The 13,772-nt window shown below is 48.8% G+C and overlaps 1 protein-coding gene across 8 annotated transcripts in view; it reads left to right on the top strand.

Annotated features, from left to right (window-relative positions):
• LOC141726923 (dymeclin-like) overlaps positions 1-13,772 on the top strand; it is a 226,948-nt gene that overhangs the window by 91,531 nt on the left and 121,645 nt on the right. For 2 of the 8 annotated variants that reach the window (XR_012577883.1, XR_012577881.1), the window contains exon 1: positions 9,271-9,574. The exons of 5 other annotated variants lie outside the window; for them this stretch is intronic. The gene's annotated coding sequence lies outside the window, so the exon portion shown is untranslated. Of the gene's footprint in view, positions 1-9,270; positions 9,575-10,376; positions 10,518-13,772 lie in introns of those variants that run through there. One more of the 8 variants, XR_012577884.1, reaches the window with a different exon arrangement.

Below are 13,772 nucleotides of genomic sequence, written 5' to 3' on the forward strand. Positions count from 1 at the left end.
AATAATTTATCATTTTTGCTTTATCCTTCCCTTTTCTGGAGGGAAAATCATCCCAATACTTAATCATTATTCCTAACGAACTATCCTTAGGTATTGGGGGTAACCGGGGGCCCTCCCCCATGGGGTCAGAAGGCTTGCTTTCCTTGTGCCCCATCTTCCAAGGCACCTCCACGCACACACACACACCCCCCCCTCAGTCGTGGCTCGCTCCCTCGCGGGCTACCAGAACCGCACTACTGGAGGGTCCCTCTCGCGTCGTCCGCAGTTGGACGTCTCATTCACTGTGCCCTGGGATTCCAACCCCAACCGAGCGGTTCACCCATATACTCAAGCGTCCTGCGTCGTCGCTCGGATCTTCGTGCACAAAGTTTACAGGGTTACTGGTGTTTCCTTGCTTATTCTTGAATTTAGGTTCGTCGGTCCAGAGGGGGGGTCGATTGAGAAGATCAGGGCCACCAAAAGGGGTGGGGGCGCCTCCCCCCGAATTCTCAAACCAACCCTGTCTCTATATCCGAGTCACGGCACCAAATTGTGATAAACGAATTGACCAAATTTAAGAACCGTACAATTATCTTTATTATTATGCAAGCAAGAATAAGCAAGGTTCAGCGCTGGGCGGCCAGGAGTCCCCTCTCCTCTTAGGCACGCACCTTTCCCCCTTTAAAGTTCACTTTTTATTGTCCTTTTTCTCCAGATTCCTGGATGACGTGGTCTGTCTTCTGTGCTTGCTCCTCCGGTTGCTAGGGGGTCTTTTTCTGCCTTCTGGTGGTCGTGGGATGAAGACCCCAAGTCTTCCTCTTTGGCCGCTTTCCTTATAAGGCATATCTATAAGTCTAAATTCTACAAGCTAAGCAATTCTTGCAAGGTTAGTAATTGTTACCATATGTGACGGTATCTAGTTACAGAGGGTCTCCTATATCTATGGGGTGGAATTTGCAAACCAAGCAATTCTAGCGAAGTTAATAATTGTTACCAGATGTAGCTGTACCTAGTTACAAGGGGGGGGGTTTGTAAACAAAGCAATTCCTACGAAGTTAAAGGTTTTACCATATGTGACTGCACATAGGTATACATTATGTCTTGCTAAACGAGCTATTTAGCTATTGTTTTATAATTTAAATTATCTAGCTATTAATGAACAAACGTATTGTTACTTATTACATTGCCCCTTGTCCTATCACTATCTGCGTGTATAAAATGTCATTCTCCATATTTTTTATAAGCCCCTTTAGATACTGAAAGGCCACAATAAAGTCTCCCCAGAGCCTTCTCTTCAGATGGCACCGTTCCAGACAGATTTGCTGAAGAAGCTGCTGACCAGTGGTACCATTATTTAATGTCCTGTGTAGAAGCAGCCCAGAGTCAGATGTTTCTGAGGTGGTTTAGTGGTTTTGGTTTGCTAATTAGAGATTTTACAAATTTTTACATTTCTTGGCTAACGCACTTAGCGTGATGGGTTTAGTGTTGGTTAATTACTAGTGTACTGTTGCAGCCTGAATTACTGCTAGTAAAGTCCAGGGTAAGGAAGCAAAAAGGGCCTTTGCATAATATCCACTGATGTTTTATTCAGCCATGCGGTGAGATGATCAGGTCTCCCAGCACCACACAAGGAGGGTCTGAGCTTATCACTCTCTAAGAGGCCTGAAGGTGACCCTGGTCTCAGGGCAGCAAAAAGTTGAGGGTCAATCAGGGAATAGGGAGGGAGTAGCTCAGGGACATAGGAACAGGGGAACGAGCCAATGGGGTCTAAACAGCTTTTTGAGCTAAGTTTCTTGTGTCTCCCTAAACCAGGGAATGACCCCCAGGGTCTCCACAATTCCTCCTTTCGATATTATTAAGAAAGCTTCTCTGAAGGATTAACTGAATCAACACAAAATGACAAAAACAATCAGAAGTGCCCATAAGACAATTTTCAAAATGCAAACAATTCTGAGTCCCCAATGTCCAAACAGATTTTCTTAGAGCTGGCAGGATGGATGTGGGGTTTTCTTAGTAAAGTTTATCAGGAAACCGAGTCAGGAGAAGGTTCCTTCAGAGGGGACTGGTTCTCTGTCACCTGACGCAGTGTTGTTGGCTGTACAAGGTAGTGTAGGTGGTGGTGTGTCTGCTGGAAACTCCAAATAGAAATCATTAACTTTTAAGAAAAAGATGGTTACTTTAGGGAAACTTTCCTTTCTTTCCTTCCCAATCACCCTCCCTCTGGTATTGTGAAGGAACTCTGGGGGAAGGGATTAGTGGAGGGAGGCCATGGAAAGGGGGAAGAGGTGGTAGGAATTTGTGGGAACATAAAAAAGAGGTAATAGGACAATGGAAAGGAAAAGGGGAAAGTGGGAGGGGGGGCAGGGAGGTCACAGGAATTGGGGAAGGGTATTAGAATTATGGAGGTGGACTCTTGGATTGAGGACAGCTCATTGGTGTTCTGTGCTCTTTCAGCTGTTAGGCTGTTGCTGGGGTTTGGTTGTTGGTTTTGGGTTTTATTTCCTTGGTAGGAGTGTGGAGGCCTTCTATGATGTGAGTAATATTTCTCAGGTTTGCTGTTTGGTGCATGTTTACTACCTTGCACTGGAACTCCACCAGGTCCTGTTACATCGGCTGCTTGGGGGCCTTTTCTTCCTTGTATTATATTAAATTCCACAATTTCTCCATTTCCTAGACTGCGGAGGTATTTCCTGGGGTTGTATTTTTTTATAGCAGTCTGATGAACAAACACATCTTCTTTGTTATCATGCCGGGTGATGAAATCGTATCTGTTTTTTACATGGAACCATTTTACTGTCCCCAAAACGTTCATGGCAAGGACTTTTACCTTGGCCAGTGGGTTTGTGTTGGTGTTGCTGGTGCTGGACCTGTTGTTGATGTTGGTGTTGAGATTGGTGCACTGCTGTGCAGAGTTCATCCTGCTCCCAGTGCTGGTTGTTATGAAGAAAAATTCGGTTAATATTTTTTTTGTGAGAGTTACAGGGATGCAGCCAGATCTCTGTTTCTGCCAGGGTTCTTCGTGCTTTGTTATTGTAATCACGGGTCGTTGTAGCTTATCTTCTCTTTTGTATTAGTAAAAGCCCTGGCTGGGTGGGATGATGGCCCTTCCCCGAGGCAGTGCTCTCTTCCAACATAGGGAAGAAACCTGAGAGGGTGGGGGGGGTTATGCAAAGTGACTCCAAGGACCAGCATGCTTTGAGACCTTGACTCCAAAATGCAATGAGAAAACCCTAAAAACAGTGAGCCAAATAAGAATTGAGAGACTAAAGTGATGTCTGGACATGAGGAGCTGAGTGCTGAGCCTGCAGAGATGCGGAGTCCCTCTCGCCCTGACCATGGGAGTCATCCCCAGCGCCGAGACTGAGGGGGACCGCACTGAGAAAGCAAGATCTGACGGGGACATCACGCCCTAAAGGCTCCCACGAGGACTGGATCCCCCGGCTCTGCCCCTAGTGGACAGAGCTGCGCATATCCTCCTCCTCTGAGTCGCCCTGGGAGACGCGATGGGGACTGCAGCCCTGCCGAGCCGCCCAATCCTGAGCTGATCACTTTTAATAAAGGCATTAAAAAGGAGAAGAAGTCTCCTGGCCCTGTTTATTTCACTGGTGACCACGCGGAGACCTGGATTTTTTCGGGGATCTCTCTCAGCTGATGCTGGGGGCAGGACTTCCAGAGCAGTGGCAGTGGCGCAGACCCCACGGGTGGGTGGGAGGCGGCAGTTTCGCTGCCAGGACTGTGGTTCTGAGCCATCCCCTGGCAGGGCTGCCTGCCCGCCAGTCTCGCCCACCCCCCTCAGCCCCAGTTCTGTGGGCTGCCGGGACCCAGGCTTGGTTGCATCGGTCAGCTCGCTGTAGCCATGCAGAGGGGCGGCAGGAGGCCACCAGTTTTCTCCGGGGGCAGCAGTTCGGTGCAAGGAGTGGACCTCAGCACCTTCAACCCGTTGTCAGGGCCCGTCCTAGTGGACAGATGACCTGATGGTTCATAGGAATGATCTCAGAGTGCAAAAACCAACACGGTACAAGGGGGTTTGCAGTGATGATCAAATCAAATGCAGTTTTATTGAAATAACCACAGCAAAAATGCTATAGAGGGATTAAGGGAGAGAAAAAGAGAGAGAAAGAGAGAGAGAGAAGGAGAGGGGGATATAGCTACCAAAGCAGAGACGAGGTCCTTTGGTGCAGTCCAGCCGAGGGTCCGCCTGCTACGCTGGGGAGATCTCAAAGGCTCTAGCTAACTCAGAGGTTTTTATTACTGAAAATTGTGAGGGGGGGGGGAAACAGATACAATAGGGAACAGATATAACAGGTAGTCTATGTTCTCAACAGTAAATGAGCTTTATAAATGTAACAGGTAGTCTATGTTCTCAGCAGTAAGCGAGAGCCATTGTTTTCTTGCTCCAGTGGTCACAACCTGCAGGCAAACATCTCGCTTTGGCCAGCTTGCCTCCCCCATACACCTCCCCCGGGCTGGGGGTTTCAGTCCCAGTCCTTGGAAGGAGCAGAGGGGCCTTTTAGGAGTTTCATGTCTCAGTCCTTGATGGAAAAGCTTCTCACATCTCCGTCTGTCTGTCACGGTTGTTATAAAACAGATGAGGGTCTTCTGTGGGAGACCACCTGGAACTCAGGAGAAGTCCAGCCAAGCCGAGAGGTGGGACAGCTTCCAAAGCTGTTATTGTTGCAAACGGGGCATGGTGCCTTCTTCTTAGCATACAGCAACACTGGGCTTTCAAGTCTCAGGGCCCGTGGCGTGTGACTTTTCTCCTTCAGAGCCAGATATAGACGGGGGGGGTCTTCTCTTCAGTGGGCTCCCAAGGACGATCGTGAGGCAGATGAGGGAAAATTTGGACAGACTCTCACACCCGTCTTGTGGTGCTATAGCAACCGAGGTAAACACATCTGTTCTTTTTGTTTACTGTCCTTTCCAGCACTGCAAGTGCACGTGGGGTTTCTTTGCCCTTCGTTGTAAGAGACTGGTGCAGCTGTAATTTTCCAATCAGGGGCAGCTCCTCTGATCCCCCCTCCCTCACTCATGGGACTGTGAAAGCTGTAGGAGGAGGCGTGAGGACCAGAGGGCGAATGGGGGGACCCCGTGACTCCTGCCATGCGGTCTCTGCCATCTTCAGCATGTGAATGCGACCATGTGGCTGCAGCCATGTCGTGAGAGCCAACCTAGGCAGCAGGAGTAAAAACAGGAGAACCTGGAGGAGGGGTTTTCAGCTGGGGTTCACTATTTTTTAACTGTTCCTCAAGATTCCGAACACATGTCATCATCATAATAAAGAAAGGATAGAATTCTTTATGGAGTTCTTCCTCAGGTCTTAATCTTTCCCAAACTACTTCCAAAAGGTTTTCAGTTAAGACTACGTTCCATGAAATATAAGGAAAATGCTTAAATAACCAGTGTAAAAAACACTTCAACTCCCCCTCTGAAAAATGTTGCCTTCAAGGTGTGGCGACCTGGTTCTAAGTCCGGCACGGTGGCCCAAAGCCCAGGGTCACTTGGTCCATATGCTCCTGACACCAATGTGGTGGACAGCAAATGGCGTTTATTGAGGGGTCACAAGGGTTTTTACGGCTTGGGCAGTCAAGGTCATTTCCTTCTGCTCACGTCTGGCTGGGTGCGGCCAGGCACGGAGCAAAGGTCTGACTGCAGGGTGGGGGGTGTCCTATCTAACTGTACAGCCCGAGATTCTTCCTTACACTTGTCCCTGACTCTCCACATTCCCCCCCCCCCCCCCCCCCATAATTAGTAAAAATCTTACAAGGCTATAAAATGTAGAGGTTACAAAATTTCATGGGTTAGTAGAATTAGTGTACAATTGCAAGTGTGTTAGTAACTGGCACGCCTTAAAGTAATTGTCGGCACTCGAGAAACAAAATGTTAGCTGTTTCTAAAAGCCTTTTAACGAATAGCACCAGTTTGTTTAATATGCAAGGCCCAAAGATTAGGGTTAGGAAGAGTATAGTGACTGGGCCCATTAGGGTAGAAATCAGGGTGGTGAGCCATGGGGACCGGTTGAACTACGACTTGAACCAGCCCTGTTGAGCTTCTCTATCCACTTTTCTTAGGTTTAGCCGATTTCTCAGTTCGGCCATGGAGACTCTGACGACTCCGGTGTGGTCTGCATAAAAGCAGCATTCCTCTTTCAAGGCGGCACACAGGCCCCCTTGCTGCATGTACAAGAGGTCCAGTCCTCTCCTGTTTTGGAGGACAACCTCTGAGAGTGAGGAAAGGGATTTTTCTAGGGAAGAGATGGATTTCTCGATCCTTTGCAAGTCTTCGTCGACTGTCATCTGCAGTTGTGCCAGTCCCTGATGTTGTGTTGCAAGGGCCGAGATGCCTGTGGCAGCGCCGGTAGCTCCTAAACCGAGGAACATTGCGATGGTGACGCCTGTTATCACTTCTCGTTTGTGGAGCCGGTCGGGTTCCTCGAACAAGCGGTACACCTCTTCTTCCTGGCGATACAGGACTCTGGGGACAATTAGAACTTGGACACAAAAGTCGGTAGAATGATCGAGTTTGTCAAGGAGTACACATGGGCTTACCCTGGATCGTTGACAGACCCACATTCCCGATGCAGCTGGGATCACCCACTGGAACTTCTCCCCCTTAAATCTGGCGAATTCCCGGCAGACGTTGCCCATCTGCTTTGCCAAGGTTGCATTGCCAAAGCATTTGCCCTGGCCCGTAACATGACTTAGGGTAATGCCTCTCCGGGGGGTGTCCCATCTGCATTGATGTGGATTGTCTGACCTGAAATCTGGGGTTTCCTGTCGGCTGTAACAGTTTCTTTGATGGCCTCCTCATCTGAGAGATGGCGTAGAACCCACCTGAATGGCTGGTGAGGGTAATATTTTGTGTCTGCCTCTCCTCCGCCTACTAACCCTAGAAACAAGATCACACAGAGATACTGTTACTGCTTTGATTTTGATGGTGTGAGCTTCTCAGGGGATGTCTGGTCGCTCGATGGCCTCTCTCTCTTTCCCGGTAGTGGGGCATATGAGTTGCGGGGGCGTCCAAAGATCCAGTCCTGCAAACAAAGTTTCACAATTCTCATGAGTTTCTCTTTGAAGGTCTGGTTTAATAGATTTGAGCGGACACCATTTAATGTCCCCGTCTTTTTTAACGGCCACATATCCCTGCCCCGTGAGCACTAGTCTCCAACCTTGTTCCCACTCCCCTAGTTCATTTTTGATCACCACCCGTGGGCCTTCCTCTAGTGCTCGAGTGGCCCAGTGTCTCTGGGCTGGACTGTTTGTTTCATCCCCCCTAGGGAATTGATTTAACGCTAGCAGCGCAGTTGCCAATATGCGCGCCTGGTCACCCGGGGGAATGGCATTGGTGAAGCCTTCTGCCTTTGCTAGCACTTCCAGCTTAGTTTTCAGAGTCTGGTTTCCTCTTTCGACGATGGCTTGTCCGGTGCTGTTGTACGGGATGCCATGTTCCATTTCGAGACGAATGCTTGGACCACCTTTGAAATGAAGTTTGAGCTGTTGTCTGTTTTGATTTGTTTTGGCACTCCAAGTCATGCCATGGCTGTTAGCCAATGTTAGATGGTCCCTTTGGAATCGGTCTTGAGATGCTGTGTGGCCACAATCATGCCGCTGTACGTATCTAGGCTAACTGCGAGCCACGCTGGGGTTTCAACAGCTGGCATTGTGTAAAGTCTGTCTGCCATATTTCTGAGGCTTTGAGGCCTCTGGTGTTGACGCCACTCGACCACAGTGGCGACTTCTGGCAGTGGGGGCACGTGGCGACGACGTGCTTTGCGTCTGCGGTAGAAATCCCGCCCCTTTTCGCAAGCGCTTTAGCTCCGATGTGAAGGGATTCGTGCAACTGACGAGCTTCTTTCAGTGTCCATACGCCCTTTGCGGCAGCGTCAGCTTTGTCGTTGCCTATTTGGTAGAATCCTTTGATCAGGTCATGGCTGTTGACGCGGATGACTGATATGGTGCCTTTCCGTGAATAGAGTGCTTCCTCCAGCATCATTGCCACTGTGGACACTGACACACCTGGTCCGGACATAGCTAGGCAGAGCTTGGCCACAAATATGGAGTCAGTCACAAGGTTAAGGTGTTCTTCTGGGAACAGTCCGCACGCTAGCACTACGGCTGCTGCTTCAAGCTGTTGGACTGAAAGCGTGGGGTCGGTTGCCTTGACACATTGCCACTGTTCTCCTGACTGCCATACTGCCGCCACGGTGGAGGTCTGGGATGACGCGTCCGTGAAGATGGTTGGTTCCGCCCGCGTCCGTCGATTACTTTTGGTGGGAGGTAGATGTCAATGACCGTGAGCAGCCGAGTCCAAGGGGGTTTTTCTGTGTAGCAAATCTCTCCTCCAAAGCCTGCAAGGGCCATGGCTAGATATTCAGATGTTGTTGTTGATTGCGCAGAGAGCTGTTTGCGGAAAGGCAAGTATATCTTGGAAGGTTCGATGCCCAGATGTCTTAGGGCCAGTTTCCTGCCTTTCATAATGAGGCTGCTGAGGCACTCGACCCCCGGGGAAAAGGCACGCGACGGTTTCCCCAAGACTACCCATAGTATCGGTTGGGCTTTGTCGGGGGGGCCTTGGGCTAAGGCTCCCACTCCCCCCTTTTTTGTAAAGTGGACATACAGATCGACTGGAGCACTTGAATCCCATCTGGTGAGCACGCTCTCTGACATCTGACGTTCGATGAAGTTGAGCGAGCTTATCGCTTCCGGTGTCAGGGTTTTCTGCTCCCATTCCTGTTTAAAAACAATCATCCCTGCCCCATCGAAAATCATCCTGCAAGTCTGCTTAATATCAAAAGGCAGCATGTCATCCCCTCCAAAAACGCTGTCAATGAGTGTGGAAACCATGGCAGAATTAGTCCCCCTGTCTGCAATCGCTTTAATAATTGCCTGTACGTCTTTCGGATTTACAGGGGAGTAGGTCCTTTGGTTTCCGCCTGCCCCCCCCACACGGACCGGAAACACCAGAGTGGCAGATGGAGCCCACTCCGCGCATGCTATTTTTATTTTCCGCCAGTCTGTAAGGGGGGTTCGATCTTTCTCTGATAACCCCTTCACCCACGCAGGAGCGCTGTGGCTAGTGACCTTATATGCTGCTGCTCTCTTTCTGTTAAAACTAGAATCCGAGTCGGAACCCCCGGATCCGCTCTCGAGCTTGGAGCTCGAGTCCGAGACGGAGCTGGAAGTTGACTGGCCGGACGTTTCCGGGCTGCTCTGCTGTTTTCTCGGGCTCCGATCCCGCCCCTTCTTGAGAGGGTCCGGCCGTTCCCTCCCCATGGGCTCCCGCCACCTCCTGCTGGGGGAGGTCCTTGCCCTATAAGAACCTAATGTGAACTGAGCGCTCTGATTGGTCCTATGCTCCTCCGCGGGGGCAGCCCCTTCTCCCTGCTCGCCCGCGCATGCGCTGTTAAGCAAGCAGTCGGCATTTCCGCCCACCACCTCCTCCTTTCAGCCCTGCACACGTGGTTCGGGGCCATTTTCAAACGCATGAGGTGGGGGGGCGTTTTTATCGATCCCTACGGCGTCCGACAATCCGGCCGCTCCTCTCGCCTCCTCCGTGAGCCCCTGCCAAAACGCCCGCGCATGTTCCCCCCCCTCTGATGGTAAGTCGGTCTGCTCGGTGGAATCTGCGCCGCCGATCTGATCAAAGTCCTCCACGGTCTGCGTTGCCGCGCCCACCCCCAACTGCGGCGTGGCTAATAAACAATTCCAGGTTTCTTGCTCTTGCCGAGCTTTTTGCAGAGCCTATATAACTCTGCCCCACGATTTTAGGGCTTTCCCTGAGCCTGAGGACATAGTTTCCTCGGCCAGAGCTTTTGTACAATTATCCCAAACCCCCGGATGGAGGATATCCACTGGGCTTTCTATAGCCCCAAGCTTAATCAGTCTCGGTAATGCAAGAGATAGGTCTTTAAGCTTACACTCAATACCCCATTGTGCATGCATCTGACTTACGACCTTCGCTATGGCTTCCATGGTCCAAGCTGGTCCAGGGGCATCCCCCCCGCTGCACTAGGCCAGCTGTGCAGCCGCCAGTCCCCTGTCCAGGCGAAATCCCCGAACCCCGGGTGCTGATTGGCTCCAGGGTTTTGGCACCAGATGTTGCCTTCTCAAGGCATGGCGACCTGGTTCTAAGTCCGGCACGGTGGCCCAAAGCCCAGGGTCACTCGGTCCATATGCTCCTGACACCAATGTGGTGGACAGCAAATGGCGTTTATTGAGGGGTCACAAGGGTTTTTATGGCTTGGGCAGTCAGCGTCATTTCCTTCTGCTCACGTCCTGCTGGGTGCGACCGGGCACGGAGCACGGGTCTGACTGCAGGGTGGAGGGTGTCCTATCTAGCCGTACAGCCCGAGATTCTTCCGTACGCTTGTCCCTGACTCTCCACAGAAAAACCAAAATCTTCTTGAAGAAAAGACTTTTTAAGGTGGAGGTAAACTTCTTGTTCTGTGTGGATCAATGTTGCTTCCAACTTAACCCAGTCTCTTCCAAACACCCAAGAGTAAAAGGAGGAAGGAATCAAAATTTCAAACTCACCACACTGGGGTAAGACAATGAAATTCTCTGGGTGGTCGAGTGCAGATGTTTTCTAAGAGAAAAGGTCTCTGTTCAGTGTACCATTTGTATTTACTAATTTTTATATTTCTGGGCTAATGCACTTAGTGTGGTGGGTTTAATGTTGGTTAATTACTAGTGTACTTATTTATTGTTGTGAGATAGGATTAGGAGAAAAGTAAAGCAGGTTCAAAATTTTAAAAGGGTATAAAGAAAATTTTATTAACAGTAACTAAAAGAAAGATTAGTAAGAATCAGAACAAAACTTTTAAAATGCTTTTTTTCCTTTCACAACTTTTTCTTTCTCACTGACAATGTAAAGAAACAAAACTTAAAATTTCTAGTTTGTTTACTATTTCTAAAATAATCTTTCTTAAGTTCACTTAGGGAGAGAAGTCCCTATTGTTAATGTTATGGAGACTTCTCTACAAGAAAAAAGCTAGTTCTCTCTTGGTTCTTAATTTTTATGGCTAGCAGCCGCCTGGGGAAATCTGTAATTGTGAAGTCTTTCTCATTTTTTACAAGTTCTTTTTTTTTGCAGCTGTGTTTATGGGTTGTGTTAAGTTATGGGGTTCTGTTTTAAAAATGAGCTGTTCAAAGGCAAAAGGTCTCATTATTGTTATAAATGATCAGCCAGAAAGCCACATTAATAAATGCGAAAAGATTTTATTTTTGTGACCAAAATACGGTCCTCAAAAACCACAGTCAAAGAGACGGTGTCAAGCCTGGGATCGGCACTGGGTGAACCGAGATCTGACCTCTCTCTCTCCATATCTCCCTCTGTTTACCAATGCCGTTTCCAGCAAGGCTGTTTTATACAGTTTTTATGTCTGAGGCAGAGATGCCCCAATTTCTTTTGTAACCCTGCATATGTATGGAGGTTTCTTTCACTGTGCAGGGCTGGACAATTGCTGATTCCCGGGTAGTGGCGGGCTCTGATCATGTCAGGGGAAGTAGTGTATTCAGATGTATGTTCCTTGGCTGTGGGATCTCAGCACAGCAGGTCTGATGTGCTGAGACACTGAGACAACCCTTGGGGGGCTCGGAGGTCCTGGAATGTGGCCAGAAGTGTCTGGTGGTTGGACTTTGACCCAGCACAGGAAACATCATCTGTATGAGGATGGGACAATCACAGGGGATAAATGGTGAAGAGATAGATTAGTTATGGTGTGAAACACAGGGTTTAGAATTTTGGTACAGGGGGGTGTTAGGGAGACAAAATGGAGTAATTGGGGCGTGTCCTGTCCTTCTTCTTCTTCTTCTTCTTGTCTTCCATCTTCTGTGGTGGTGGTGGCACTTTGGGATTGGTTTTTACTAAAGGCACACTTGTCAATAAGGGTGAAAGGTATTGGGGGGAAAAGGTAAATATCTTATACGTAGTAGATAACTGACCGCCCCGAAGACACGCAGTGTGCTCATGGCTGACGTGCTGTGCAGACCTCTGTCTGGCTGAGAGAAGATATTGTAGATAAAGAATTAATAAACACTGAAGACCGAAAAACCTGAAGACTCCTTTCGTCCTTTGGGGAGGGGGCTGCCACCAAGGCTATCCTGAGCCTTTCTAGGCCATCAAAACAGCCGAGATGGGACACTTGGCGACTTGGGTTATCTTGATAGATGATATCAACCAAGCAAGGATCACCCTTGGGTGTTCCCTGATGGCTCCTGAGGAAGCCCATCTCCTCCCTGGCCACGTTCTTTTATTCCTAAATGAGACATTGTTCTCCTGCTACCAGCAGGAGTTTCGTAATTCCAGTGTAGTAATCTGTCTCCAGGTTGCTCATGGTCAGAGGCTTGCTGGATATTAGATTCTTTTTACAATTTTTATTTTATACATTGTCGCCTTAAGCATGAATTACTTTATAACATATATTACATTATCTATTTCTAAAATCATGTTTTGTTGCAGACATCTTTTATGAAAAATCCTTTCCTTAGGATTTTTCCTCCTGAGAAGCTGAGAGGCCTCAGGAACAAAATGTAAACATTGATTTTCTGCTGCTGTGGAATGCAACAGGTGGATCTTTGATTGGCCCATCTTGGATGTTTGTAATGAATGGCCAATCACAGCCCAGCTGGCTCAGACAGAGAGCCGAGCCACAAACCTTTGTTATCATTCTTTCTGATTCTATTCTTAGCTAGCCTTCTGATTAAACCTTTACTTCTATTCTTTTAGTATAGTTTTAATGTAATATGTATCATAAAATAATAAATTAAGCCTTCTGAAAAAATTTAGTCAGATCCTCATCTCTTCCCTCATCCAAGAACCCCTGTGAACACCGTCACAATGTTTATTCGTGGGAACAGAGATCTTCTTCTCTCCCTGGGGGCACTGGGTCTCATCACTCCTCTCTTTATTCAAATTTCTCATGGGGTTACAGCTACTTTAACATCTGCTTACTTTAACATGGAGGCCTTTGCTCAATATCAATTTGAACTTGTTATCTCCCCATAGTTTCATGCATTATAGGGAAAAAAAGATTCTTTTTCTCTATAGCGTATAAGAGGATTTCAGCTCTAAAATTAAGGCGTATGTTCATCCCTACCATCTGGGAGTTAACTTCTCTTTCACTGACTGTGATGTCTTCATGTTGTTCCTTTACATGCTTGCATCTTGTTCCTTTCTCTCACTCAAGGGAGGATTGAAGAACTTAAAGGGTTGCCATCTCACCTGGGGCGCGCCAGGAACTGCAGCTGGGGCTGTGTCAGGATTGGCTCCATGGCTGGGCTTTGGTTTTCTCTGCATTCAATTCTAGCCACAAGGCCATTCTGCACGGGTTGCAGGGCAGCCTCTGATGCCAGCTGAATGATCTCATGCGGTGGCCGCGCTGGGGGAGGGGACCTGATGGCAAGATCTTAACAACTGCAGCCCTGCTTCGGCCAGTGAGTCCCCTGGACCGCTGGAGAGGCATCCGGCCCCGTGGCAGAGCCTGCCCAGCCCGGCCAGGATGGGGCCCAGTGGGCTGCCTGGAAAGGGTCCAATCCCGTGGCACTCTCTCTCTTGCCTGGCAGCCAATGGGGGAGCTGGCGGGCACCCAGGGAAAGAAGCCTGTCCCCGTGGCAGGGCCTGTCAGCCCTGGCCCAGACAAATGTGGCCATGTTACCTGTTTGCTAGCTGGAAGGGAAAGACAGCTTTCCCGGAATTTTTATCTTTAACATGTGTTTTTCACAGAGGCGTGTTTAGCTTCCCAGTGGTTCCACAGACTGTCAGTTACACAAAAAGCTTTTGCATCCCTTCCCTAAATT

This window comes from Zonotrichia albicollis, chromosome W (genome assembly GCF_047830755.1).
Source record: "Zonotrichia albicollis isolate bZonAlb1 chromosome W, bZonAlb1.hap1, whole genome shotgun sequence".
In the NCBI taxonomy this organism is placed as follows: domain Eukaryota; kingdom Metazoa; phylum Chordata; class Aves; order Passeriformes; family Passerellidae; genus Zonotrichia; species Zonotrichia albicollis.